This window comes from Schistocerca serialis, chromosome 4 (genome assembly GCF_023864345.2).
Source record: "Schistocerca serialis cubense isolate TAMUIC-IGC-003099 chromosome 4, iqSchSeri2.2, whole genome shotgun sequence".
In the NCBI taxonomy this organism is placed as follows: domain Eukaryota; kingdom Metazoa; phylum Arthropoda; class Insecta; order Orthoptera; family Acrididae; genus Schistocerca; species Schistocerca serialis.
Window position 1 is genome coordinate 737,182,370 of NC_064641.1, and position 12,599 is coordinate 737,194,968.

Below are 12,599 nucleotides of genomic sequence, written 5' to 3' on the forward strand. Positions count from 1 at the left end.
AATTAAGCAAACACCAGTTGTGATGACATATTATAAGAAAAAATAAGCCTTACACAGGTTTCAGTGAACAAATATATTGAGTTAACCAATTCTTTACCGGGAGCATTTGATGTTCTTTCACTCCCATGTAACAGTATACAGCAATTAAGTCATCTTCTTTTCATCATGCATACGGCAAGTTGCATTGCAGGCCACTTCCCCTATGATGCATATACCAACACACCTACCCAAGAGTGTCATCTACAGGAAGTGGATCAGGAAATGTTTTGTCAGTATGGATGATTATGAAGTATCCACAGAGCAAAAGGCATGTACTGGCAGGGGAAAATTATCCAAATATCTGTACTGATGTGAAGGTAAAATGAACAGGCTAAGTGACAGCCATGAAAGCATTACTACACTCATCTGTATCCAATTCCAACCCTTCTGTATATTCCACCCAGCTAAAAGTCTCTAACTGAAACGGTGCTCTGTAATAATGTAAGGCATACCAGAACAATCTTAACATGAGCCTATCTCATTAGATTAAATCTATATGTACCTTTCTGGAATCTTGTAGATTGAAATTTGATCATTTTTAAAAACAGATTCATTGCTTCTCAGAAACAAAACATTGTTCCTTTATCTTCTTTTTCTCTTCAAACACCAAGCTTTCAATCTATTTTCATGTCCACCCATCTCCTTGGCAGTTATTTGATATTACTTTTCCCATGGTGCTTACGCAACCTCTCTGTTCATTTTAATTTTTGGTGCAAATTACTCAAAACACATACCTTCGAACAGTTCATTCCAAACTATATTTACCTGTTCACACTCAAATTTTAAGAAGAGAGTTCTTCCCTTGGTAATAGAGATCATCAATGTTTCTTATACATATGACAGAATACTCGCCTTACTATTAAAGTATCAGGTAATGACATTTCATATTATGATATCTGCTACATTCTACACACAAGATAAAGTATACTTGTACATAAATCCACTTTTTTTTTCATAGGATCATTACCATAATTTTTTCTACTTCATTCATTCTATGTTGTACATGCAGATTTTAAAGCTCAGTTTCAGGCTATATATGTCTGGGAAATACAATACTTAGCAGAGTACTTCAATATGTATTACTTCACAACATAAAACAATGTTTGTACAGCAATACACTCAACTCAAATAAAATGACAATTAATAATAAACACTTTTTGAGATGAGTAACGGATTTTCAAAGTGAGTACACAATCTGTTAACATCCCTGCCTGTATGAGAAATTAACTACCTTTCACTGTTGCATGAATAAAGAATGCAAATATGGCAAGTGCATTTCTTGGTCCTGGCTGCCAGACTACTGGCACGTGCAGTGTGAAGGAAACAGTACAACAAGTAATATACAAGATGTAAAGATGACAGATTAACAAACTACACAACAGGGTCACTGCAGAGTTGCTTCTAAGGGTACAATAGTTATCATAGTTCTTTGGATCATCAAATGTTGAACTGCTCTGTTATTTACTTTTTGTCCTACAAAATAATTTTCTGATACATCATCAGGAAAATGAAATTAAGAAACTGTTATATTATGTGGAGACACAATGACTGGTCAGTACTTATTTTCAGAATACAAATCTTCAAGTACTGCCAAATAAATACTTAAAAATAGAAGAAACTACTCCAGACTTTCAGAATTTTTTACTTCCACCATTGGGGTAAAAATAAGGATTGGGTGGGGGAAGTTGGAAGGATGGGCAGTTAACTCAGACCCCAAGTTGAGGGGCAGAGGATACAAGTTGAGGGGCAGAGGATACACATATGGAGGGGAAGGTGCTGTGATCTCCACCAAAGCTGGATGCCTCTCTCTGGTTGTCTGAGCATCATGACCAAATATGCTTGTACTTTATGGTCACTATATTGTGGTTAGGTGAGAAACTAAGTGTCACTACAACACAAAAGAGAATAGTTTCCAAGTCTGAGCTCATGTCAATTTTTTACATCAGATACTTCATATTTATGGAGAAGAACATACTGAACTGTTTCAAAATTAGTGAAAGAATTGCTACCAGTTCTGCTGCATCATTTCAAAACTCGATTGTGATCTGTACATTGGCAGGTTGACCAGAAAACTGTTTCTGCTTTATTTCCACACATGCTTTAGTCACCAACCCCATTGTCATGCAAAACACCACTATGAGATGCAGCACAAATCGATAAAATAGATTCTATATTACCCAAAACTTTATGCTCTTGTAATTTGGAAAGTCAACCATTCGTAACAAAGCAGTGTTACCTTGAACATACTTGACATCGTTTACTCCAATATGGCATGATTCATGATATGCAAGTATTTCTTAACGAGAAACTTGTATTACACATGGGATTCTACTTCTGAACGCAAAGTGAAGAACATTTTTATGTATTTCATGTCTGAAGGAATGTATTACCTACCACCACTTTTGATCCCACTTTGTGATATAGAAACACATGCTTCAACTGTACAATGTATTTCTCTCAACATGACATTAAATGTCATGTTTTCAGAAGGATAATCACCTCCCTTGGGTACTAAATTTGGTCTTTTTTGACAACAGACATACATGTACAATGTGACAGCAAATGGATTTCGGGAGCAGTATTGCACATACATGTCAATTAACTACACTGAATGTGCTTTCATAATCGTAATTAAATAAGTTAACAATGTTTTCCTGCTACCATTTTCAGAAAACAAGAGAAAATGTAAAATTCTCAGCTTATGTGGAGAAAAGAATTACTCTGGTTCTTTGTGGGGCATCTAATGTAGCATTGCAATCTTCTGTCTGTCTAATAGTTCCCTGCTACATATACTGTTTCAGTCAAAATGAGACATAGTAAGGTAGAGTAGCTCCATTGGCTATAATTCAAATGCTTAAATAATTTTTCTTCTTTTTTCTGATTTCCACTGCACACATAATATACATACCATATGCACAAAAAATCCCAAATTCTTATTCACCCAGCATTTCAATAAACTTTATTATTCATAGGATAATTCATAGTTTGTTGATGGTAGTATAAACAGTTCATGTAGAAATACTTTATTTACAGAAATTCTAAAATTATGATACCTTGTAAACCATGTGCACATCAAAACTCAACCCTGCTAGTAATTGTTTGCTTTTTGATAATTTATTTCAATGCCCTCATTCTCCCCTTTCAAACAAATAATTTTATTTTTCAGAAAACTTAATATTTCAAGACTTATTTGAATTCGAAATTTAAAATGTACTCAGTGTAGACTCTCACTAATCCGGCCATTCCTGGCACATATGGGTGCCGGATTAGTGGAAGTGCAAGATTATTGAGTGTCTGAAATATATTATATTGTTTTATTTTGTTTCTTATTTATTTTGAAAACATGGGAGACACAGTGTACTGTACTTTATTAAACTGAAGGATACAGTTTTAAAACATAGAAGATATACTTTATTAAATCCAAAAATACATTAATTTTCAAAGAAAACTTAGTCCTTGAGTGTATACAGTACATAATTATACAGTCATATCACTCACTATGAAACATGTCCCTAATTTTTAACTGTCACAATGGTGATATGCAACGGTGGCATGCTTTATCACACAACTGCTTTAAAAGCTCTACATCAGTACTGCACGTATCTGTTTGTTGCATAATGTACTCGGCAGCTTCAGCACCAGTAGTCTGAGAAATCTTCATGCTATCTCCTCCTGTGTCCTCTTCTTCATCATTTTCATCATTACTTTCTTGCACACTTTTGATTATTCCTTCGTCTGTTAAAGTGTGGTCCATATCACAGTTTTCCTCTGTACATGGTGGCAGCCAGTCAAGGAATATTTTAGGGAATTCGTTTAAAAAATTTATTTCAAAGGCCCGATCAAATCTTTACAAGTTTACTCCTAGAGCAACTTATGCTGTGCCTACGTGACACAAGTTGCCTGTCTTTCAAAACCGAGGCAGTTCTGTTCAGTTAAAGCTGCTGACAAGAGGTGCCCTGAGACCTCTGCCGAAACTACTAGCGAATTCACGCCATCGGTTTTAGCCAGTAGCGTGCACGGGATACAGGTCACGTATGTGGACGCTGGAGTGTTCTGCAGTGTGGAACACAGTTGCCTCTCTCTCTTGTAATCCAGACCTCGTGCAGAACAGACGTCTTTTCGGAAGGCAGAGCCTCTGGCTCTGCTTTTCATGATCGGCCTCCAACATAAGTCAACATGAACTGCTTCCCCTTCCGTTGCCCATTTCAATTAATTGTTCGACCTCCTAGACTGGCCTAAACCTGGTAACTTCCGACCCTAGGTGCACCCCTTGTATGCCATACACTGAAATATATTCTCTTTATTGTATCTAATTTCCTGTTCTGTCATTTGCGGGGGCCCTGGATGCCCACTATCAAGTCCTGACCGCTCCACGTCCTGATCAGCTTCATCACGAGGCATACGTAACAACCTTCTTCCCCCTTCCCTGATCATATACAGTACATTGGTGTCAGAATTGTGAATCATTCTCACCTTTCAGTTCATAGGGTAGCCGTTTACTTTTAGTTCATGTTTGACATTGTGTGGTCGGTCAGTATTCACCGCTGGTATTCTGCTGCGATCCGAGCCTGGATGCTGCAGAGCATCAGCTACGGTGCCGCTCCAATGCTGCATCCATACATACCAGCACCCGGGGTAAAGCCTACTGCCTGCCTCTCACAGCGTGCCGCAGCATGAATTGCGCGCTCAGTACAGCGAGCTGCACCTCACAGCCATGTGCTTAATTTGTGCGTTCCGGCCTCAGTTGATGGTCCAACCAGCCCAGCTTCTCAGTCACCGCCAGCTGACTCTGAGTTGGGTGTGGAAGCACGAAAGGAAAATGTGCAATGCATCCTCACCAGTGCCGTGGCTTGCTGAGCGCACGGGTGCACTGTTCACAGTTGGTGTGGCTTCCCTGCCGCTGCCGCCATCCACCTGCTGCCCCATGTTGGCCGCCGGTCAGCTCCCCATTGCCATCTGTGTTTGGGTCCTGGCCTCAACACTCGGGGTGTGTTCTTTCAGCGCCGTGCAGCCAGACACCCCGCCATCCACACCACTGCCACGCGGGTACCAGTGCATATGGTCCTTAGCCGCTGCTTCTGCACGTTGTGACACAACGACTGTACTGTGAGTGTTGGCATGTAGTGAGGCACTTGCAGTCATTTGTTTGGAGAAGAGATCAGTAAATTATAGTAAACAGCTAAATTTTGTATCTTATGCAGTTATTGCCTGTTTTTTGGAGGTGTCTTTACCTAGGACAATTTGAACTTTGAAATTTTGTGAGTCTGATTACTATAAGGTATCTTGAATGTGTATTTGTTCTTAGATAAGCACTTCACCTGTTTGTTGGTTGGATAGTTAAAAAGTTTTTTAAGATTTTTTTTTTTTTTTTTTTTTTTTTTGAGGTCTTTCAATTAATCTCCAGGGAAGTGCAGCTTGCACAATGTGTTAGGCAACTACAATGTCTCCTAGCTGTTCCGTTTCGTTTTCGTGTCATGATCAACTCTTTTTTTCCTTTCATCTTTCCTATGAGCATCATTTCTCCACCCTATGATGAAAGTAGGTTCCTTCTCCTTGCTCCACAGACACAAGTGCTTTAAGGGCTCTGTAACGCCATGTGCCATCATACCGCGTCTGCAAGGTTTCTGAAATCAATGGTGCACTAAATCTTTTTACCTTGATGGGAGTTCGTTTTTATTGCAAGACCACAGATGTGAAATCAGCATTCAGGCCTTGTAAGAAAAGCAACAAACCATTGGATTCTGACGGTCCTGGTGAGGTCTGTTGTTTACTACTGGGCCTAGGCGACTTTAGGCCCCGAGCACATACACAGTCATAATTACATGATTAGCACTTGTGTTGCCGAAACTGATAAGACGTTGTGTGACATGTCAGATTGTGGAACGAAAGGAATGAACTTCTTCTACCTTCTCTTCCTTTTCTTTCTTGTCCCTCCGCATCCTCTTTCCTGGCCATTTATTCTTTTTCTGTCTGTGTCATCTGTTTTTCGTAAGTGGTAGTTCCTTGATTGGTTAACTCAATGCACGAAACTACGATGTATTACACAATTTACCATAATAAAACTTATAATGAGGAAAGAGAATTGATCTGTTCCACCCCTCTAAGTTGATAGAGGATTGATGACTTCTAGCTGTTACCCCCAGAGGGCAGCGAAGTTTTGTTGATATGAAGATATGTAATATGTTGTTTTATTGAGGTTATTTGTGAGCAGGCACAAGATCCTGCGGTCATGTGGTTGAAGATAATTATGTATAGGCAAGAGTTCCTGTGTGTGTTTTTGTAGGTTATGTTAAATGGTCTGTTTTATACTGCCACCACAGAGGTCAGAGCAGAACCATTAGCCATGATTCATTTTACCAGGCAACGAGTTTCCAGTTGATACACAGTTTTGGAGTCATTTAAATTGGATGTTATGTTACCAGTGAACACTTACTATAAGCAGAGCATGGTGCAAACACATGGACTAGCACAGCTGTCACCTTGCGATAAGCCAGTTACGCCCCCAAATGCTACCACTTCTCTCCCTATTCTTCATCTTCCCCCGTAAGTAAGTATTTTAATATAATTTAGAAGTCATTTATTGTATAAGTTGTGAGTGACAATGTATGGAGAGTATTATATAGAGTATAAATATTAAGTCATCGTAAGTAACAGTTACAATTTTGTATGAGAAGGATGGCCCAGGTATTATGTGGGAAGTTTAGGTATTTTGAAGAATTTGAGGTGTTTAAAGGTGCCGTCTCTCAACTACTGTATAGGTCTTCATGATGTGGTGAATTAAATTACTTGCATTATTCAGCTTTGTTGCAGAATTTTGGTGTTGTACTGTATTTCACTTGTAGATCTCTTCTATTGACTAAGATATTGTTTTTCCTTTCAAAAGAATGCATCAAGTTTACCTTACTAAAGTTTTTCTACAATGCTACTTTTTACAAGCGTACATCATTGAACTTTTCATTTTGTTGTCAAACCTTGCGGTGTCTATCCTATTTGTCTTTTATTGTTCAATGGATTGTGATACTTCGAAGTTTCATCTAACTTTTAGAACTAATGTTCCACTGCTTTGCAGATGAACTAAGTCCATTCACAGTTTACAAGCATTTATTTCCCTGTTTTCTTTCAAGCTGTCACTAAGGGTTAAAAATGATTATGTGAGTTTAACTCTCATGTCTGCCAAATTGATTGTTTCCCTTCAGTCTCTCTTTACAAAACTTTCCTGACCTGTGTCCCATGAAATTAACATTTACTTTTTTCTTACCTACATCTTGTGCACAATATATTAAGTCCTGCAGTACTCTGTCATACACTCCGGCCATTACATGTCAGAATTTTCATCATCTTGAGGCAACTCTGTTGTAGTCTTTATGCAGACAACAAATTCCTATAACGGATGGCCAGTGTTTTATGAATTCTGTGTTTGCTGAAAATCAACACAGAGATGCACTCTGTTGTCCAATATCTATTTAAGAATTAAGGCACATTTTGTACTAACAATCTTAACTGAGCCTTCTTAAATGTTGTTTACTGTACTGCCATGCATTTGATTTTGCCCTATGACAGTTAGGATCTCTTCATGTACAAATTTTGTGTTGCTCTCTGCCGATCATTACCAGTGTTTGACCATCTGTTATCCAGCATTGTCTTTCTCTGTTTTTATGCATACTTTGCATTATGCCACTGGTACACACCACCAGCTGTGCTTCAAAACACATTTTCTTCTAGATTACCTTAGCAGGCACACCTGTGCTGTGCCAAGTGCTGAAAGTGCCACTGCCTCTTCTCCTTCACCCCTCTCACACTTTCTCATCCCTTGTGCTTACCTCTGCGCTCTTTCCCCTCCCACATCATGTGTGTTGCACCACAGATAATATCCCCTCTATTACCCTACTAGAGAGAAGCGCCATTAAAGTTTGTTGATGTCACAGAAGCATATCTCTCCTTTCCCGCCGGGCAAGCCATGTGCTCTTCTCCCGTCAGTCGAAGTTTGTTTACAAACAGTGTGTGAGCTTCTGTCACACAGAACCACATTCTAGATGTGAATCTTTTCATATTTAATGAACTGATTATAAACTCACTGCGTTCTTTCCCTTTTTTATGTGAAGTTTTATGAAAAGGATGAGGCTCTTGTTAGCTGTTTTTTCGCCGCAAACACACATTTTAATTATCTTTTCTAGAGTTTTGCCTGTGTGTTTCTCCATGCCTATAACTGTTTCTTACAAGCTCATTTTATGTCATATGACAGTCCCATGATAATCTGAAAACAGTAAACTCTAAGAACAGTTGATGGGACATATATTTTTCTTGCACATTGCCGTTTTAGAGTAAAAAATAAGGTTGTAACCAGTCCTCATTTGCAATTGGCACTCAAACAAGGGCTGTTCTGGTCTTGTTCTTCAGTTTTTATAGTTGTAATTTTACTATATAGAACAGTTTGTTAATAATTACCATAACAGATTTGTAAAACATTGTGGTTGAGTCATATTATTAAGAAAAAATTGAAACTATTGACGACTGAGAAGTTCTTAACCATTCAGACCACAACTTGGTCACATTTCAACCTTGTTAATTTGCATTTGCCCCACTTTTAACTAATTAATTTACATGACAAAATAAGTGATGTGCATAAGGAATATTATCCTGAGAGGTAATTTAAATGTGTAATCTTTGCTATCCCCTGACTTCATCCTTAATTTCAGTGTTTTGTCAATATAAGAAAAGGCTTTGTACTCTGTATTTTAACATATATTAAGATAGATAAGGTTTGTATTATATGTGTTTTATGGTACCCTATCTCTTGTACTTTGTACATCAATCCTCCATTTTACTGAAATGTGTTAATATTTCATAGACTCAGCAACTTTGTGCAACTACTACCCTCAAAAATAGTCAGATGACATAGCAAGATTTTACTAAGGTTATTCCTCTTTTTCAAATGTACTTAATCAAATTCCAACCAAGCCAGGTGTTAATGCTCTGCAGTAAGTCGATTTATTATATTTCTTACTCAAATACTTTGATTACCATAGGATTAAATATTTTGTTATAGTCGTCGGTTTTCTGTTGTATTTTGTTATACTAATGATTTCAGACATTGTATTTCTGCACAAAATTTGAATAATTAATATTTTATTATTTTCTTAACTCATGAAATTTGATAAACTTGACTGCATGTAAGTCCCCTCCCACTTACATACACTAAATGAAATCTTGTAACAGATCCCTCCCATAGTATTAAGGCCCCTATTAGGGCAAACTGTCTTTCCAGAGAGTGACGGATGCCGTTTTGTAAACAATGTTGGTCACCACTTCTCTGGAAGGGGGAAGGAATGTACATGGTAGCAGTCAACCAAGGAATATTTTAGGGAATTGGTTTAAAAAATTTATTGCAAATCCCCAGTCAAATGTTTACAAATTTACTCCTAGAGCAACTTATGCTGTGCCTACATGACACAAGTTGCCTGTCTTTCAAAACTGAGGCAGTTCTTTCCAGTTAAAGCTGCTGACAAGAGATGCCCTGAGACCTCTGCTGAAGCTGCTAGTGAATTCATGCCGTTGGTTTTAGCCAATAGCATGCATGGGATACATGTCACATGCGTGACACTGGAGTGTTCTGCAGTGCAGAACACAGTTGCCTCTCTCTTTTGTAATCCAGACCTCAAGTAGAACAGATGTCTTTTTGGAAGGCAGATCCTCTGGCTCTGCTTTTCATGACTGGCCTCCAACATAAGTTAACATGAACCGCTTCCCCTTCTGTTGCCCATTTCAATTAATTGTTCAACGTCCTAGACTGGCCTAAACCTGGTAACTTCTGACCCTAGGTGCACCCCTTGTATGCCATACACTGAAATATATTCTCCTTATTGTACCTAATTTCCAGTTCTGTCATTTAATGGCAGCCCTGGATGGCCACTCTCAAGTCCTGACTGCTCAGCCTCCTGCACACCTTTGTCACAAGGCATATGTAACAACCTTCTTCCCCCTTCCATGACCATATACAGTACACCTCATTCAGCCACTTAGTAACATCTTCATCATCAATTTCTTCTCCTCATGAAAGGTTGTGGAACATGTCAGTGTACGAAGTAATTGACAATTCCAAATTGACTGGCTCATCGTTGTCCCTCATTACTGGGTTCAACTCGGCATCAATGGATGGCCACAATTTACTCCAGCTCTTCATTATGGTAGCATTCTCCACTTCATCCCATGCTTCGGCTGCTTGGAAAACAACATAACATATGTTAATTGCTTACCATGCCTTCAGCATAGTCTCGATAGAGTCACTTTCATTCAGCAAGGAGACGAGAAGTGAATGTTGATAATGACGTTTAATTGATCCCAAAATTCCCTGGTCCATGGGCCAAATTAGGGCTGTCACATTGGGTGGGAGCAAGAGTGCTGGTACATGTATACCATCAGACTTTAGAGAAACATCTGAAGGATGACTGGGAGCATTGTCAATTATAAGGATAGCTTTCTGTGGAAGCTTTTCCTTCTTTAGCTCTTTTCTCACTGCTGGTACAAATGTTTCATGGAACCACTGAGAGAATATTTGTCTGTCCATCCATGCTTTCTTCTGAGTGCAATCCTGCACTGGTTGAGTATTTATGTCAGTGTGTTGAAAACAACATGGATGTTGAAATTTTCCAATCATCACAAGCAGTAGTCTATGACTCCCATTTGGATTACAACACACGCTGTTTCTGTTGCTTGTAATCACGAGCTTCCTTCTTGTTCTTGGCAGCTAATATTTTTGAAGGAAACATCTTGTGAAAGAGTCCTGTTTCATCAGCATTATACAAGGCATCAGCAGATAAATCTTGTTCCTCTGTTATCTTCTGTAACTTGGTTATCATAAGCTGAGTGACTGTCAGATGCCGAATGCTGTGTTGTTTTCTCCAGTTTGAGAGCCAACCTTTGCTCGCTGCAAACAAATTACTACTGGCAAGTCATTTGTTACATGCAGCTGCTTTTTCCTTTATAATCAGGCCACTGACTGGAATCCCTTTACTGCATTGTTGTATGAACCATCTATAAACAGCTAGCTACGTCCAGTTCTTCATTCTCACTCTTTTGCATAATCTTCCATTTTCCCAAGTCACTATCCATTTGTATTGAGTACTGTTGAATAACATCTTTCTTTTTGACATCATAAATAGTTGCTCATCCAACACTGAACTCAGCAGCAATGGCTTCCTGTGAAGAACCTCAATTTAACTTATGTAAAATTTCGAGTTTCTGCTTGAGGTCTAGTGTAACGTGTTTCGTTTTAGAAGACATAATTCCAAACTGTAAAGAAAGCTACAATTTCAAATACAATATATAAAGCACTGTTTGACTAAGCATTGTTGTGCACAATAATTCATTGTGCACATGTTTTTGGATGTGCACTGGATTACTGACAGGTCGTACTAGTGAGGGCCAAATTAGTGAGAGTCTAGTGTAATTCTTTCCAAAATCCAGTATTACAGTTTTGCAGCCTCAATTTTTCTGCTTCCAAAAGATGCAACATTCCTAAAATAGCATGTCAGTTAACAAAATATGCCAGAAAGAAAATATAACTTTCAGTAAATTCTCGACAGGGTTTGAAAATCCCAATGTACCTAAAAACTTCTCTCTCGTGAAACAGTACCTATTATTCTGCCATTTTGCAGTCATACAGCTTTTGGTTGAAAAAATTTAGTTCATTAACAATTGCATCTTTGTACATCTTAATTTTCCTGCCTTTTACATTAATATCCAAAATTTAATAGCTTTCCAGGATCTCCTCCCAAAACCCTGAATCGATTTCAACCAAATTTGTCAGAGAAACAACAGGTCTTACAGTTATAAGCAATATGGGGTTTATAACCTCCTAACTCCAACAGGTGTAGAGATATGACAAAAAATTCAGCCACTGGCATACATGCTGCCCCTCACAACAGGCTTGTTGTGTGGGAACAGTATCGGCCTGCCAACCTTCTTCACAGGGCAGCCTGCATCTGGGGAAGAAACAATTTTGCAGGCCCCAACATGTAGCCTAACCTGCCTGACAGGTATGTTGTGGGACTAGTCTGGCCTGTGTTACTGAACTGTGTTGCAGGGGCCTATGAGCATGGCTAGGGACAAGGCGAGAAGTATATAGGAGGGGATGGACAGATTGAGGTGGAGGAGGAAATGTACAAAGGGATATGCATAAGAGGGAGATGAAAGATGTAGAGGGGAGGTAGTCAGGTGAAAAAGGGAGAGGGGGAGTTGGAAATGGAAAGAGAGAGGGGATGGAGGAAATAGACAAAGAGAGAGGGGATGGAGGAAATGGACAAAGAGAGGGGAAGAGACTGAGAGTATGGGGAAGAGGAGACAGACAGAAGTGGGAGGAGGAGGTGGACAGAGAAAGCGAGGAAGAAGTGGACACAAAGAGGGGAAGGAGTACATTTGAACTATATATGTGTCGAACACATTTGCAGATAAAGCCACAGGGAAAAGGCTAGTATTTTAATGTCTGTATGTCTATAAACAGGCGTCAAGCACAAAGTTGCAGTCAGTCACAGCCCAGCAACAAAATTGTGATCTCCTATGTC

General features: G+C 38.9%; 1 protein-coding gene across 1 annotated transcript in view; it reads right to left on the reverse strand.

The window, feature by feature from the left end:
* Nucleotides 1-12,599, reverse strand: part of LOC126474736 (uncharacterized) — a 180,806-nt gene that overhangs the window by 64,548 nt on the left and 103,659 nt on the right. The gene's annotated exons all lie outside the window — the stretch shown is intronic.